Source organism: Stegostoma tigrinum, chromosome 8 (genome assembly GCF_030684315.1).
Source record: "Stegostoma tigrinum isolate sSteTig4 chromosome 8, sSteTig4.hap1, whole genome shotgun sequence".
Lineage (NCBI taxonomy): Eukaryota > Metazoa > Chordata > Chondrichthyes > Orectolobiformes > Stegostomatidae > Stegostoma > Stegostoma tigrinum.
Genome location: NC_081361.1, coordinates 9,046,232 through 9,063,141, shown reverse-complemented (window position 1 = coordinate 9,063,141; position 16,910 = coordinate 9,046,232). Strand labels below are relative to the sequence as shown.

Here is a 16,910-nt window from a genome sequence, read left to right as displayed (position 1 = left end):
CTATCACCCTTAATGGGTCTGGCTAACTCAATACGGACCAATTTTATTACCTGAAACTATCAGCACATTGAGTAGTGACTGTTTTTCTATGGAGAAAGGAGCACGTTATGCTCCGAGACACATGCAGTATATACATATATGCATTGGGCAGTGTGTCCATTGAACAGGCTGCAATATAAAAAAAACAAACCAGTGAAAGCTATTAGCATGAAAATATTAATTAGAACAGTGCATTTGTGCTCAGAAGTAAATATGAAAGAGTACATCCAAAAATAGATTTGTTTTGCTCAGCTGCATGTCTTGAAATGGAACAAGCTGTCCTGCAGGACCTGTCAGTTCAGGCTCTGTGAACACTTGGATAAGCACACAGCCTTCCATAAGTGCTGATGCTCTCTCCTCTGTCTGTCCTCTCTCAACATCACACTCTCTCTTTCCATCTCTGTCTCTCACAGTCCTTTCCTGTCTCTCTGTTTTTTAAACTGTTCCCCTTACCCTGTCTCTATGTTTCTCTTTCTCCTTCCCTTTCTCTCTGATGCTTCTTGCTGTCCTCTCCCTCTCTGTCAATTTCTCCTACTCTGTGGAGCCCCTGTATCCCTGTCTCACTTTCATTCCCTCCAACTTTCTCCATCTCCTTTCTGTCCAGTTTTCCCTTTCTCATACTCTCTTTTTCCCTAGGTCTCAGTCTCCTCATCTCCGTCGGTTTCCCTCTTTAACCTCTCTCTCTCACTACCAATTTCTCTCAGTAATTTAATTTTCCCATCTCTGTCTGTAACAAAGATCATACACCGTTAAAATTACAGAAGAACAATAACCTTGAGTTCAAGATGTAAACAGTGAATTCTTGCTGAGATCAGAGGAATGGTGTGGAGGATAAAATCAACAAAGGTGTAGCAGAATACTCATAAACTTCTGTTTTCTCGAATTATCGGATTTGGTCGGGGGGTGGGGGGGGGGGGGATGTGGGGGAAGGAAGGGCCGGAGCGATGTCGAGTGGGGAAATGATGTGCAAAAAGCCTACAGGCGTAGCCTTCTGAAAACAGAAAGGAAAAATGTTGGAAGCAGCACAGTACAAACATCAGCATTTGTGCAGGCTTTCTGTTTTCACTTTGGATTTTCAGCAAATGCACTTTATCTATATGGAACAATCAATGGATTCCCAAAGGAAACTGAAGATTAAACAATCTGGAATTTGGGATGGGGTGCATTACAGACTGTGACAATACCTTTTGTGTTACATGATAGGCATTAATGAAAAAATAGATGGAAATTACACACAGAAACAGGCCATTCAGTTCAAACAGCCTATATCATGTGAGCTCCTGACCTGTCCTTTCTGCCTCATGAGTTTGGCTAGCTTCCTTAATGTATCTATGGGACGTGCCTCCCCTCCTTCCTGCACAGTGAATTACCCACACTCTCAAGGTAAAGAGTTGGGAGTTTAAAGCCATAAGTTATAGGTCTTACAAACACCAACTTATGCAGAATTATGCTAACTTATAAAGGAGATGACTGCTGAACAGAACAAACCACTTGGCCCAACAATTTCTCTTCAAAACAGTACACAACCTCAGTACTACTCAGATCATCTCACAGTCGATAAATAGCTGCGCTGAACAATGAAAGAAATCTGGACTATTTGGCCCCTCAAGCCTGTTCTGCCATACGATAGGATTGTGACCGATCTGATTTGTTGCCTCAATTCCACCCTCCTGTCTATCTACTTCCCTCTTCCATATCCATTGACCTCCCCCCAAGTCAAACCAGAATCTAACACAGCTTCAAAAAAATTCAATGGTCCAGTCTTCACTGTTCTCTGGGGAGGAGAATGAAACAGATTAACAATCCAGTGAAAGAAAGCAATTCTCCTCATACTTGCCTTTCTTGAAAAACCCTTTATTTTTAAACAGTGTCCCCCGGTTCTGGTTTCTCCCACGTGGGGAAACATCCTCTCAGCTGTCACTCTGTCAAGTCCCTTTAGGAGCCTGTATATTTCAATAAGGTCACCTCTTCTCATTCTTACTACTAGTGTGTACAGATTTAAAGTGGCCTCGTAAGAAAATCCTTTCATCCTAGGAATCAGTCAGAGGAGATGTGCTCACTGCAGTAACATAAGAAACGTGGCAAGCAGATGTATGATAATGAATCTGTTTTTAATCATGTGGGCTGATATAAATATTGGCCAGAAACTGGGAGAATTTCCCTGCTCGTCTTTGAAGTACAGATTTGTGATCTTTTACAATCGACTTAGTGTGAGCAGACAGGGTCTCAGTTGAGCACCTCATTGAACTGACGACACTACCAAGTCCCTCAGCATTGCACTGGAGCATCAGCCAGGAGCGTGTGCTCCAGAGTGAGATGTGAACCCAGAACACTAACCGAGAGACCACAGCCAGCACCATCTATGTCTGCCCGGGAGACACCAGGACCAGTTGTTGCTCTGTCTCAGGGATTCGGCGGGGAGGGGAAATAGTTGTGTAGTCAACAGCCCCAGCTGGATATCACTGTCCAAGTCCAAACCAATCAGACCTTTGCAACTGAAGACTGAGCTGATTAGTTTAGATCAAGAGCTCAGAGTGCAATACTCTCACGCTCACTCCAGGTGGATTCGACAGTAATACAATGCGATGTGAACAAATGCACTCTCATTAATAAGTTATAAACTGTATGTTATATCATTGCAGTGTGCCTGGCTGCACTTGAGGTTGAGCATTACAAAACCCCAGGAATATCAAGCTTCCCTTTAAAGTGGGGTCACTGACCCTTTGCATGTGACCCACAGGAGTCTTTTTTTTGGTTCGGTTTTGATTCATTCTCAAGATGTAGGTGTCATTGAAAAGGCAGGCATTTATTGCCCATCCCTGTTGCCCTGGTAATGGTGCTGATACGAATAGAGTATTGTCAAACGATAATGAAGCATTATCACGGGGAGTTCTTGCGCCGCGGTGGGAGCCATCCCTGCCTTGGAGCCACAAACTCTGGGTTTCAATCCCACTCCAGGACTTCATGTCAGCATGGTCACAGTGTGCTAAATCCCTCCAAAATGTAACAGTGGGCTCAGCCTGAACCACCACCTAGATGCAGTGCAACAGCTTCCTCACGTTAAAAAGACACCCTTGCATCTATCTGTGGCAACTGTCCCCACCATTTGCTGAGGTCAGAGTTATACAAGTTGGTGTTAGACAGTCAAGGCACAGACAGAACATTTCTCTTCAACAGGGCACTAATGAATTCTCTGAAACTCTAATGAATTGGAACAACCTGACTGATTTCCTCGTCACTGTTGCTGATTTGTTCGTAGGTCTGGAGTACATGAACAGTTCATCTCAATACTTTTTTTCCAAAAAGGACATGCACTGTAGAAGGTGCAAAAAGGATGAAAGCAGAACGGAGAGGGCACAGTTATCAGTAAAGAATGAACAGGATGGAACTCTGCTTTAGAAAATAAAGGGGCGATGTGATAGAACTCTCTAAAATTATGATCATTCAGTAGGGTAGATAGAGAGAAGATGCTTTTACTTTTGAGGGAGTCCAGAGGCTATTATTTATCATTTGACAACTAATACATCCAGTTGTGAAATCAGGAAAATCTTCTTTTCCCGCAGTGGTGGGAATGAGGTTGAGGCAAGTAACATTGAGGGAAAATGAGTGCATACACGAGGGAGAAAGACATGGAAAAATCTGGCAATGGTCAAATGTAGGTTGATAATTTTGTCCAAGGCATTAACACTGGCATGGTGCAGTTGGGCTGAATGGCCTGTTTTTTGTACACTGATGACAGCCAGGTCTGCCTCACCACACCTCTCCCAAGTCCTCCACTGACCCTACTTTATCATACAAGAGAGCATATCCCACATGCAGTACTGGGTGAGTCGAAATTTCCTCCAATTAAACATTAGGAAGAATAAAGATATGTCTTCAGTTGTCTTGGCCCAAGCTCTGGAACTCCCACCTAACACTTGTCTGCCTCTCAATCTTGCTTTCCTCCTTTAACACATTCCTTAAACATTTAACCAAGCCTTCGGTGACCTGACCTAATATCTCTTTCTGAGTTGGGAGCTGTCATACTTTGCTTTATAATGATCCTGTGAAATGCCCTGTGACATTTCACTACATTAATGGCGCTACATAAATGCAAGTTGTGTCTGAGTTACGAGGCAAGTGGCAGAGAAGGGATTGGAAAATAAGCCATTAGGGTTGGTTGAAGTCAGTTGGGAGAAGGCTTACATGAAGCATCAACACCAGCATGGACCAGATGGCTGACATGGCCTAGACCTGGACTGCAAACCCAGTGTAATTCTATATAATCCGATAATGACCAGATAATCTGATTTTAACACTAATCATGGGGAACAGGGTGCCAGGGTGAAGTGTTTCGGAAGACCGTGCTGTAAGTTCCCTTGCCTCCACCTGATGAGACAGATGCAGCTTGGGGTTTAAAATCTCAACTGAAGGACAGTACCCCAGGCAATACAGCATTCCCTCCATCCCAGGACTGAAAATGTCACTCTGCATTATGAGATCAAATCTGGAATGGAGCTTCTCCCCATTTATACTCAGTCCTCAGCTCAGAGAGGAGATGCTACTCACTAAACTATGGCTGACAACATGCCAGTGACTTAGCCTAGAACATTGTCATGAAGTTACAGACCCCGGGTGTGAATTGTGGCAGCTACTCCCAATTATATCTCCTCAAAACCTCTCATGATCTTGAGCATATCTGGCTGGTTTCTTCTCAAACTCCTGTTTTGGAGAGAGAACAATAAGAGCAAGCATACACGTCATGTGGAAAGAAAGCAACAAGAACTAGCACATATCAGAGGTTCGGATATCTTGAAACTTGTAATGACAAGTAATGAAGCTGCAAAATAATAAAAGCCTGTGATCCTATATACAGTTCTTGAATCATACAATGAGACAGAACCACTCGGGTAATCATGTCTTTGGAAGAGCTTTCTAATTCAGCCCACTTTCTTAAACTTTCTATAAAGCTTAGTACATTTTTCATTCCAAATATTTCTCTAATTCCTGTTTACCAGCTATTATTGAATCTGCTCCAGCGCATTTTCAGAGAGGGCATTCCAGGTCAGAACTTATTACTTTAAAAAATATTCCCTCATTTCCAATTTGGTTTTGTCAGCAATTTTCTTAAATCTGTGCCTTTTGATTACATGCCTTTCTTCCACCTGCAGCTACTAATTCTGATAAAACCTTATTTGAACACCTCAATTAAATCTCCCCTGAACTTTCTCTGTTCTAGGAAGAACAGCCCCAGCTTCTGAAAGTCTGTCTCCATGACTGAAATTCCTCGTTACCGGTACCTTGTCGGTTGATCTCTTCTGTGGCTTCTCCAAGAGTGGTGTGCCCCAGAAACACAATACTCCAGCTGAAGCCTAACCAGTGATTGAGAAAAGCTTAATTCTGGGAGTAGCTTTTTCAGTTTGAATGTCGTTTTGCTACTAACATGGTGCTTGGCATAACATTTCTCAAACTTTTTCCTCTCCCGGTTTCTTCCTGTTCCCCCTGGAGGTGCTAACTCAGATTGGGATCATAAGCTTTCCCTTCTTTAGGCAACTCTTTGTCTATGAGGTGACATTCAGTTGGGAGCCATTAAGATTCTCCATCAATATCCTGGGGGTTACCCTTGACCAGAAACTCAAGTGGACTTACCACATAAATACTGTGGCTACAGGAGCAGGTCAGAGGCTGGGAATTCTACCATCAAACTCACCTCCTGACTCCTCGTAGCCTATCCATCACCTACAAGGCTCAAAGCAGGGGTGGGATGGCATACTCTCCACCTGCCTGGATGGGTGCAGCTCCAACAAGAAGCTTGACACCATCTGGGGTAAAGCAGCCTAATTGATTGGCGCCACATCCACCACTATCCCTTAGTCTCGACCCCCGATGCTCAGCAGCAGCAGTGTGTACTATCAACAAGATCCACTGCAGAAATTCACCAAAGATCCTTAGACAGCAACTTCCTAATCTTCAAACATTTCTATTGAGAAGGACAAGTGCAGCAAAAACATGGGAACACAAACCCTGACAAATTCTCCTCCAAACCGCTCACTCTCCTGATGTGGATATATATCCCCGTTGCTTCACTGTTGCTGGGTCAAAATCCTGGAATTCCTTCCCGAACGGCATTGTGGGTCTACCTGCAGCACATGAACTATAACAGTTCAAGAGGGTAGCTCACCTCCACCTTCTCAAGGGCAAGCAGGGACAGGCAATAAACACTGGCCCAAACAGTGAAATGCAGAATCCACGAATGAATAAAAATAATAATGCTGACTCCCAACATCCAAGCTGGAATCACTGGTCTTTGAGTCTACTTGGGATCAGAGGTTGAACATGTCGGGCTCCCAAAGCCTTCAATTTTGTTGCTGAGGCAGTGATGGACTTTGAGTGAGGAACAGAGGAGAAGGATAATATCCCATAATGTACCACTTTCCAAAGTGGGGTTGCAAGCTAAAATTTTGGGGTGGTGAACTCTGCAGCTACAACAGCTGCTATGGAGCTCTGATCAAGTTAAAATAGCTGTACTCCGACTGTGACAGGATCCTACCCTCTTAGCCTCCAAAACTCATGCTCTCAGTTCCCAATGAAGGCTCACAACAATTTTCAGATCTTGAAATTGGTCATAGCGGGGAAAAAGTGTGGGAAACACAGCTATATTGTGGGTGTGTGTGTGTGTATGCACATAGGTGCGTGTGTGTAAGTGGGTGAGTGTACAGGGAGGAGGGCGGTAATGCATATGGGGTGTGAGATAGAGAATGTGATTGTGTGCGCACACACGCATGTGCGTGTATGTATATAGATGAGGGTGTAGGGCTTGGAGAGGGGTGTGTGTGTGTGTGGGGGGGGTAGGGGTGAGTGTGTATGGGGGATAGAGGTGTGTGTGTGTGGGTGGGTGGGGGAGGCGCGTATGTGTGTATGGTGTGTGTGAGAGGGTGGGGTACAGTGTGTATGAAGTGTAGACGTGTGTGTGTGTGAAGGGTGGGGATAGAGGTGTGTGTGTGTGAGGGATGGGGGTAGAGTGTGTATGGGGAGTAGAGGTGTGTGTGAGGGGTGTGTGTGTGTGTGCATGGGAGGTAGAGGCGTGTGTGGGGGGGGTAGAGGTGTGTGTGTGTGGGGTAGGGGTGAGTGTGTGTGTGTGTCAGGGGTGGGGGTAGAGCGTGTATATGGGTGAGAGTGTGGGGCTTGGGGAGAGGTGTGTGTGTATATGTGTGTGTGTGTGGGGGGGGGTAGGGGTGAGTGTGTACGGGGGATAGAGGTGTGTGTGTGGGTGGGGTGGGGGTATGTGTGTATGGGGGGTAGGAGTGTGTGTGAGAGGGGTGGGGGTAGAGTGTGTATGGGGTGTAGGAGTGTGTGTGAGGGGTGGGGGTAGAGTGTGCATGGGGTGTAGGAGTGTGTGCGTGTGCATGTGCGCTTGCACCGGAGGGGGGAGGTTACTCTCTCTCCAGACCGGGGTGGTGGAGGATTTGAAGAGTAGGTGACACTGATTCAAAGGAATCAACAAAAGAAACATTGAGTGAAATAAGGATGAAATGTTTGTCACAAATGTGTGAGTAGGATGGGGAATGCACTACTTCAGAGTGCGTTGGAGGACGATTCCAATTACCCATTTCAAAAGGGAACCAATCAATTATTTGAAGAGAATGAAAGAAGACGGGCTACAGCGAAAGAGAGTGAACTGACAGTGTAGCTCTGGCAGAAAGCTGTGACTGACACAGCAGGCCGAGTGGCCTGATTTTGTGTGTGGGGTAGGGGTGAGTGTGTATGGGGGTATAGGGGGTCTGATTTTGTGACCAATCTCCAGCCCCCTCCTCACTGGCTGAGTCCCACCTGCTTCCCATCCATTCATTTAACAAATGCCCATTTTGATTCTCCTCTAGTGTTTGGGGTTACACAAAGCACAGTGAATATGAGACTGTGCTTTCATTACCTTATTGAATTATGTGATATTGAGTTCTCCCACTGTGTCTCACTTACACAGTCCTTTCTCATTCACTTTCACTTTCAATCAATGTCTAATTTAAGCCGAGATGCCCCCTACATCTAAATGGAATTGAAAACCCACAGAATCAAAATTAAACAGAAGCATTTGGATCTGCACAGGGGCAAATTAAATGGTAATGATCTTGACGAAAATAAAGTTTTTGCCAAATTAGTTAAAGCATTTTTATAGTATTCGTCCATGTGTATTCAACTGAAGTGTGTGTAAATATTAGGGTCATAGCTAATATTATTCTCTCTCTCAATAAAACCAGGTGTGGCAGTTGACAATTAGAGAGAACAGAAAAATAAGACATTGTTCAAATGAAGGGGGCTTTAAGCAACTTCAAGCAGCCACACGTGTCAAGTAGGGTGAAGAAGAACTTATAACTCAATTATATTTTAACATCCCTTCCATAACATCCCCAAGTCATAGTATAGCTAACCAAGCAGTTTCTAAAGTGCAGTCAGCATGTAATGCACAAAACTGCACAGTGAACCTGCAGCAGAACCAGTTCCAAAGAGCTATTAAACACGAAACATTAGCTCTGTTTTTCTCTCCACAGGTGCTGCCAGACCTGTTGACTTTCTCCAGCATCATTTCAGATTTCCAGCATCCGTAGTGTTTTGCTTTTATCCTCGGTTTAATAACTGACCTCGGAGCAAAGAGAGAGGGGCAGTGACGGGAGCTGCCCCCTGGAGCACGGCGAGAATTTTGTCAGGAGGGAGCTTCCTAATGTCTGCTGTTGACTCGAATGCAGCTCATGAGTTTACTTGGCTGAATCGAGTGCAGGGGTGGGGTAAGTCACTGATGTGTGGTGCCTTGTAAATGAGTAAATATGGTAATGCGCTGTAAATTTAATAGGCTTGTTTTCACTGAATGAGATAAAGTGCCTGTGCATCCTTTAACGGCAATGACAGACACAAATGAATTGAAAGGGCTGTTTCTACTGATCCCATGAGGCTCTTGTAGTGCACTAGCTGTGTCCCACATTGACGTGATGGGCCAGAGGGCCTTGTTCTGTGCTGTGGACCTCTATGTCTCAATGCCCCTACCTCTGAGGCAGGAAACCCAGGTTTAAGTCCTACCAGCTTCAGAGGTGTGCAATAACATCTTTGATTAGAAAATATTTTCCTTCCTGATTCTAAACAATGTCCACATTTCAAACTCCCCTCTACTGTCCTCTCAACATTAACTCTGCATGGACAGGAAATGCAGACCTTGCTATGTCACTGGAAGCAGATGAAAGAAAATTTTGAATCACTATGGAATGTTCAAAATCTTCCAGCGCCCTCGAACGACGAAACCCCGTTCGAAATGAGGCCACAAGACCTTTGAAATTCTGGTAAATACCTTTGTCGTATTTTCTGGCAAATACTCCATGATTTTTTGTGTTCTTTATCCGGGACGTTGTAAATCTTGAGAAGTAAAAGTTTTGTTTATCCAGCTTTCAAAGAGTGGTGACAAATGAATCTTTTTGCACCTTCTGCCACTACTTCTGGTCAGGGAAATGTGAGGAAAGTGCAGCTTCAAAAGCCTGAAAACTGGGTGGAAGCTCTGTAAAGAGGACAAGGTCCGATACATAGCCCAGGCCGCACGTGAGTGGAACAGGTGCCAGTAGACCTGCCTATGGAAGTACACAGTGTTACCGCAAGTGAAGTCAGGAAGATAAGACTTGCATTTACAGAGCGCTTTATCACATTTTAAACTTGCCATTCCTCAGTGCCCTCAGAAACATTGCAATTCATGTCACATACAACCAATCACCATTGATTTGGACAAAGAATGGGGCAGACAGCTGATGAAATAACGACCAAGGGGCACTGCAGCTATCTGATGGCTGCTCCGTGTGGAATCAAACCCCACCCTGCATCAAATAAAAGCAAAGTACTGTGACTGCCGGAGATCCAAAATCAAAACAGAAAGTTGGGGAGACACCCAGCAGGTCTTGTAGTATTTTAGGAGACAGAAACAGAGTTAACATTCTGAAGAAACGTCATACTGAACTCGAAACATTAATTCTGTTTCTCTCTCTCCACGGATGCTGCAAGATCTGCTGGTCTCTCCAATGCTTTCTGCTTTTATTTCATAAACTGCCTCAGCTTCCCACTTACAAAATACAGTATGAGAAAGAGTGAAGCCAGCACTGGGATTTGGAGTGAGGGAGTGCATGGGATAGTGACTATGCAAGAGGAACTTTGTTGGGGTAGGGTTTAGTAAACGTGTCATTCTCATGCTCACACCCAATCCCCGCCACCCAAAACAAAATGATTTGGCTCTTTGTCAGCTGTAGATTTTCTGAATTAGGCAGTGATGTTATGGTGAGTGGGTTGTACTGTCAGTACAGTGAAACAACAGGCTCAACTGTTAGCCTTTATGACCTGCATGAGTCTCATACAGCTCTACTTTACCTTGCTGTCAATATAACCTCGTATGCACAGAATCACAAATGTAATACAGTGGTGCAGGAGCATGTTGACCCATTATATCTCCACATACACTATTCATTTCGTGCTATTCTCCTGTCTTTTCCCCGTTAGCCTGCACAATGTTCACAGTCAAATCACAGTCCACTTCCCTCTCCAGTGTCCCAGTTGAACCTATTTATCCTTGGTTGCTCTGGGAAGCGAGAAAGGAGGTTGCTAAGCCGCTGGCCAAGATCTTTGCTTCCTCACTCTCCATGGGAGTGGTACCGGAAGACTGGAGGGAAGCAAATGTTGTTCCTCTTTTCAAGAAAGGGAAAAGGGAAATCCCTGGAAATTACAGACCAGTCAGTCTTACGTCTGTGGTCAGCAAAGTTTTGGAAAGAATTCTGAGGGATAGCATTTATGACTATTTGGAAAAGCATCGTGTGATTAAAGGGAGTCAGCATGGCTTTGTGAGGGGCAGGTCATGCCTTACAAATTTTATTGAGTTCTTTGAGGAAGTCACGAGACAGGTTGACATGGGTTGAGCAGTGGATGTGGTGTACATGGACTTCAGCAAGGCATTTGATAAGGTTCCCCACGGCAGGTTCATTCATAAAGTCAGGAGGTATGGGACACAGGGTGATTTGGCTGTCTGGATTCAGAATTGGTTGGCTGACAGGAGGCAGAGAGTGGTTGTAGATGGTAAGTATTCTGCCTGGAGGTCAGTGCTGAGTGGTGTCCCGCAGGGCTCTGTTCTTGGGGCTCTGCTCTTTGTAGTTTTTATAAATGACTTGGATGAGGAGGTTGAGGGGTGGGTTAGTATGTTTGCTGATGACACAAAGGTTGGAGGTGCCGTTGATAGTATCGAGGACTATTGCAGGCTTCAGCGAGACATTGACAGTATGCAGAGCTGGGCTGAGAAATGGCAGATGGAGTTCAACCTGAATAAATGCGAAGTGATGCATTTTGGAAGGTCAAACTTAAATGCTGAATATAGGATTAAAAGCAGGATTCTCGACAGTGTGGAGGAACAGCGGGATCTTGGTGTTCAAGTGCACAGCTCCCTCAAAGTTGCCACCCAAGTGGATAAGGTTGTCAAGAAAGCATACGGTGTTTTGGCTTTCATTAACAGGGGGATCGAGTTTAAGGGCCGCGAGGTTATGCTGCAGCTCTACAAAACCCTGGTGAGACCACACTTGGAATATTGTGTCCAGCTCTGGTCGCCCTATTATAGGAAAGATGTGGAGGCTTTGGAGAGAGTGCAAAGGAGATTTACCAGGATGCTGCCTGGACTGGAGGGCTTGTCTTACGAGGAGAGGTTGACTGAGCTCGGACTTTTCTCTCTGGAGAGAAGGAGGAAGAGAGGTGACCTGACCGAGGTGTACAAGGTAATGAGAGGCATGGATAGAGTTGATAGCCAGAGACTTTTCCCCAGGGCAGGATTGACTGCCACGAGGGGTCGTAGTTTTAAGGTGTTAGGAGGAAGGGATAGGGGAGACGTTAGAGGGAGGTTCTTCACCCAGACAGTTGTGAGCGCATGGAATACTTTGCCAGTGGAAGTCGTGGAAGCAGAGTCATTAGTGGCATTTAAGCGACTGCTGGACATGCACATGGACAGCAGTGAATTGAGGGGAATGTAGGTTAGGTTATTTTATTTTTGGATTAGGATTATTCCACAGCACAACATCGTGGGCCGAAGGGCCTGTACTGTGCTGTACTTTTCTATGCTCTATGAACCTGCCCCTACCACACTTTCAGGCAGTGGATTCCAGATCCTAACCATCTCCAGGTTTTGCTTCTTTTACTAATTACTTTCAATTTGTGCCCTGTCGTTCTCAAGTCATTTCTCCAGCTTCCTCTTAAATGCAGCACTTCAAACTCATCACTGGGGTAGCAAGCTCCCTATCAGAACCAGACTCTGGGAAAGAAAGTTTCTCTTCAGTTCCTGGTTGGATTTATTAGTAACCAACTTGTGTCGGCTCTACAGTCACAAAAGTGACACAGTGATAAACTAGTCCATAACACCCATCAGCAAAATCCTGCAATGCAATTATAACTGGCCTATCACACTAGAGTCACGGGTACAAGTATCTGATGGTCTAAAATACTGAACAACATGCGTGATCCCGGACAATCTGGTCTCACTCAGCCAGGGGTTTGAGGGGAGCGGAGGCACACAGTCTCAGGATAAATGGCCAATCTTTTAGAACTTGGTTTGGGAAAGATGACTTTGGTCTAGACGTGGTGAACCATTGGAACTCCAGTGCCAAATATATTTGATGATGTGGAGGTGCTGGTGTTGGACTGGGGTGGACAAGGTCAAAAACTGCACAACACCAGGTTATAGTCCAACAGGCTTATTTGAAAACAGCTTGTGTTTTCAAACAAACCTGTTGGGCTATAGCCTGGTGTCATGTGATTTTTTGACCGTGAATATATTTAAGGCTGGGTTAGACATATTTCTGGCCTCTCAGGGAATTGAGGGACATGGGAAGTGATTAGGAAAGTGGCTCAAGATCAGCTTTTATGTGAAACACAGAAACCCATCTGACTCCCACCACTGTTCCCAGTAACATATAACTTCCAGCATAAGTTACCTGGAGATGTTTGTAGATGCAGGAAACTCAAAGCTGCCCGCTTTGTAACACAGGTTAATGGAGTCAACCTCCAGCCGTGGCCTGAAAGGGGTGAGAAGCTGCAAGACAAACTGGGCAGAAAAGGTTCCTATCACTTTTCTTCAGGTGGAGCCGTGACAGATCAGTGGAAAAAAAAAGCTTGCAGCATTTACACAGAAGGATGTTCGACCCAGTGCATTAATCATAGATCTGATCGTCTTAATGATGTATTTCAGAAACACCGCAAGCAACTGCAGGAACCGATTCGCTCGAGCTGCTGCTTCTCTTTGATGCAGGAGATATTCTGATAGCATTATCCTGCTAATGCACAAGATAGTTGAGGGACAGTAATAATGGACAATGCAGAAATCAGCCATTCTTCTTCAGATAATGGAGTGCAGTTCTCTTCGCCCCGTTATATGGATATTAATAAACTGGACAAGAGTTCAGAAAAGATTTATCAGGATGTGGCTCAGAATGGAGAGTTTGAGTTATAAGGAGAGGCTGGATAGGCTGGGACATTTTTTTACTGGAGCATAGGAGGTTGAGGGGTAACCTTTTAGAGGTTTGCAAAATCATGGTAGGCATAAATGAGGTGAATAGCAAAGGTCTTTTCTCTATGGTGAAGGAGTTCAAACTAAGGAGGCATTTTTTCAGGTGGTAGGAAAAAGATTTAAAAAGGATATGAGGGGCATTTTGTTTTTTTTAAACATAGAGAGCGGTTCATGTGAGGAATGAACTGCCATTAGAAGTGGTGGATGCAGTACAAATATAATGTTAAAGAACATTTGGATAAGTTCATGAATAGGAATGTTTGGAGGGAAAACAGCCAAGGACAGGGAGGCGGGACTAGGTAGTTTGGGAACATGGTTGGCAAGGATTACTTACCGAAGGGTCTGCTACCACACTGTATGACTCTATGACTATGACTCAATAATGGCTGGAGATCATCTACATTCCCCTAAGAGGGCAAACCAGGCCTTGGGTAAACACCTCACTCAAGAGACAGTACCTCTGAACAGAGCAGCATTTTGTCCAATTGAACAGGTGGGACTGTTCCTGTTTATGAGCCAGAGTCTTTTGTGGTGAGGATGGGACTCAAACTTTTGACTCCGAGGCACGGGTGAGACATTGAGACATGTTGACAGTTCGACAGGACTCGTGAACACAAACAGAAGCTGATCGAAAGCACAGAAGAGGGCCAGGTTTGCATAAACATGAAGTCAGTGCAGTCGGCAAAAAGTGGACAGTAGCTATCTGGCTTCCATTCCTCCAACCATCGGTGCAGCCACTCCCTAAACTGGCCTGACCGGTATGGGGAAATTGACAAAACACACAAAACAACTTCACTGACGAAACCGGTCAGTGTCCTTGACGGAAATGGGCAGAAATTTATCTTGCGTAGTTCTTGCACCAAAGAAACAAAATTCCTGCAGCTATGAGGCCCCTCCAAACTATAGTGCAACACTTTATTACAACACAAATCTGAATGTATCGCGAATCTCATCCAGAGATTACGACATAAAAATGTGTAAGGATTTTCTCATTTGTCATAACTTCCATTCATTGAGCAATTTCAGACAAAAAAGCAAAACCTACAGATGGAAATGCACAGTTTTATTTTAGTGCCTGTCAATGTATTCTAAATAAGAAAACCAACGAATTGGAGTTGGGTCACATCAACACCAACCTCCAAGGCAACAGACAAAACCTTTACCAGTAGTTACCAGTCAACACAGAGGTAATTGTGAACACGCAATCCAGATGCCATTGAATATACCCTCACATGCAAGTTTCCTCAAATAGAGACTGGAACAGAGCAAGCCCCTCATCCACACTTTTGTTACCTCTTGACCTGACTATTCCAGCACAATTCTGCCCTCAGTAAACATATGGTCATCTGCTGCTGGTCCTTTAACAGATCTGCTGACTGGCCCCATTGCCTATAGACCTACGTTGCCTCCCAATCAAGCACAGTCTTGATTTGAAAATTCCAATCCCGGTTTTCAAATTCCTTCACAGCTTCACCCCTACCTACTCTGCAATCTCCTCCAGCTCCATGATCCTTGGAAGATAGCTGTGCTCCAATTCTGATCTCTTCCCCTATTTTAGTTACACCACCATTGATAACTGTCTTTAGCAGCAAAGACTCTAAGCTTTGAACGTCCTCCCTAAACCTATCTGCCTTTCTCCTGATCTCACAATCCTGTCCTCGATACCTCCCGCCAACAGCTATAGGGCTTGTGTTGAGTGTGTGAGGTGGGGGAGGGGGCACTGTTGAATTCCTCCAGAGATAGATATCTTGTGCAGGGCATCTTTCAACGTGTGAATGCTGTTGCAGCAGGCACACAGTCCTTGACAGAAGGTAGATCCAGTTCCAAGATGGCAAGGAAACCTCAATGATTGGGAGCCTCCATCCACAGAAGCAGCCATTTATAATCGCACCAATGTTTTCTGCCTGGATTGGTGTTCTAGACTTGTTTTTAGATTGTACATTGTCGGGTTTCCAACGCCGTCCAGCCTTATCACCATGGGTAGCCCTGTTAGTTCCTGATAGAACAATGGAACACTCAAACCTCTCCACCGCAGAAAAGACAGACTTCCTGCCTAGAACTCTTACTGAGGGCACCATCTCAGAATGAGGGGACAACCCTTTAAAAGTGAGATGAGGAGGAATTTTTTCAGCCAGAGTGTGATGCAACAGTGTGACTCATTGCCACAGAGGGCTTTTAGAGGCCAAGTTACAAGTACATTTACGTCAGAGATACACAGATACATGATTGGCAAGGGGATCGAGGGTTATGGGGAGTAGGCAGGAGAAAGGGGTTGAGACACATACTAGCCATGACTGAATGGCACAGTAGGTTTTAATCGACCAAACAGTCTCAGCTTGCACTTATGTCTTATGGTTTTTCCACCTCTCTCTCCTCTTTTAAGTCAAGATTAGTGAATATATCTTTGACCAACCTTTTGCTCATCGGGCCAATCTCCTCATATTTTGCCAAAGTCATATTTTGCTTAATAACGATCCAAAGAAGCACCGTGGGTTGGTTCATGGAGCCAAATGTGCTATCAGTTGTTGTTGCAAATGCAGATGTTACATAGAGAAATGGCCCATCAAACCTGTCACGAAACAAGTGTTGCGCCCTAATTTGATCGCCAATTTTCCGATCACACCACCGTGCTTTGACTAACACTAAAGATCTGAATTTGTAATCCCATAGTCTCAAACTAGGGGAGCTGCGGAGAAGGCAGGGCCTCTCTGAGCATTGCCCCTCACTCGGCACAAGCCTGGGAACGTGATGCTTTTCTCAGCCGGTGATAATCCTTCAGGAAACTGCAGCGGATGCCGATTTAACTTTTCTTCGAACGGTGCCAGTTGTTCTCAGATCAGGGGCTTTGCCTTCCCATGGCACCTCTTGTAGGTGTTGCAGTCTCCGAAAGCAGCCCACACTCACCAGCCACTTTCCCAATGAGGACTTCACTTTCTGCCCTACTCATCACCTCCCAAACAGAAACCCTTCTCTGCCTGGGTTTTGTGCGGGGGATGATGCAGCACAGAAAGAAGCCCAGCTTGCTTGTTCTGCCTCTTTGAAAGCCTATCCGACGACCTGTACTTTCTGCTGTTCTCCCTGAGCTTTCAGGGAAAAGGATTGTATGTCACTGGAAGGAGAGACTCACCACCAAACCTTTTCATTTCGCTGCCTTCAGGACAAAATATAAGAATGCCAAGGCGATCATAACAATTTATACTGCAGGAGCGAGGGGAGCCAATCTTTTCCAAGTATTTATCCAATTCCCTGTTGAATGTTATTGTTCACTTTCATCATGCTTCCAGGCAGTGCACTCTAAATCATAACAGCTCATTATGTTAACCAATGACTTACC

The 16,910-nt window shown here is 44.9% G+C and overlaps 1 protein-coding gene across 4 annotated transcripts in view; it reads right to left on the bottom strand.

The window, feature by feature from the left end:
- The window catches only part of LOC125456310 (retinoic acid receptor RXR-gamma-A-like), a 174,430-nt gene that overhangs the window by 100,308 nt on the left and 57,212 nt on the right, over positions 1-16,910 (bottom strand). The window contains exon 1 of one of the 4 annotated variants that reach the window (XM_059647721.1): positions 9,353-9,509. The exons of the other annotated variants lie outside the window; for them this stretch is intronic. The gene's annotated coding sequence lies outside the window, so the exon portion shown is untranslated. Of the gene's footprint in view, positions 1-9,352; positions 9,510-16,910 lie in introns of those variants that run through there. 4 annotated transcript variants of the gene reach the window in all.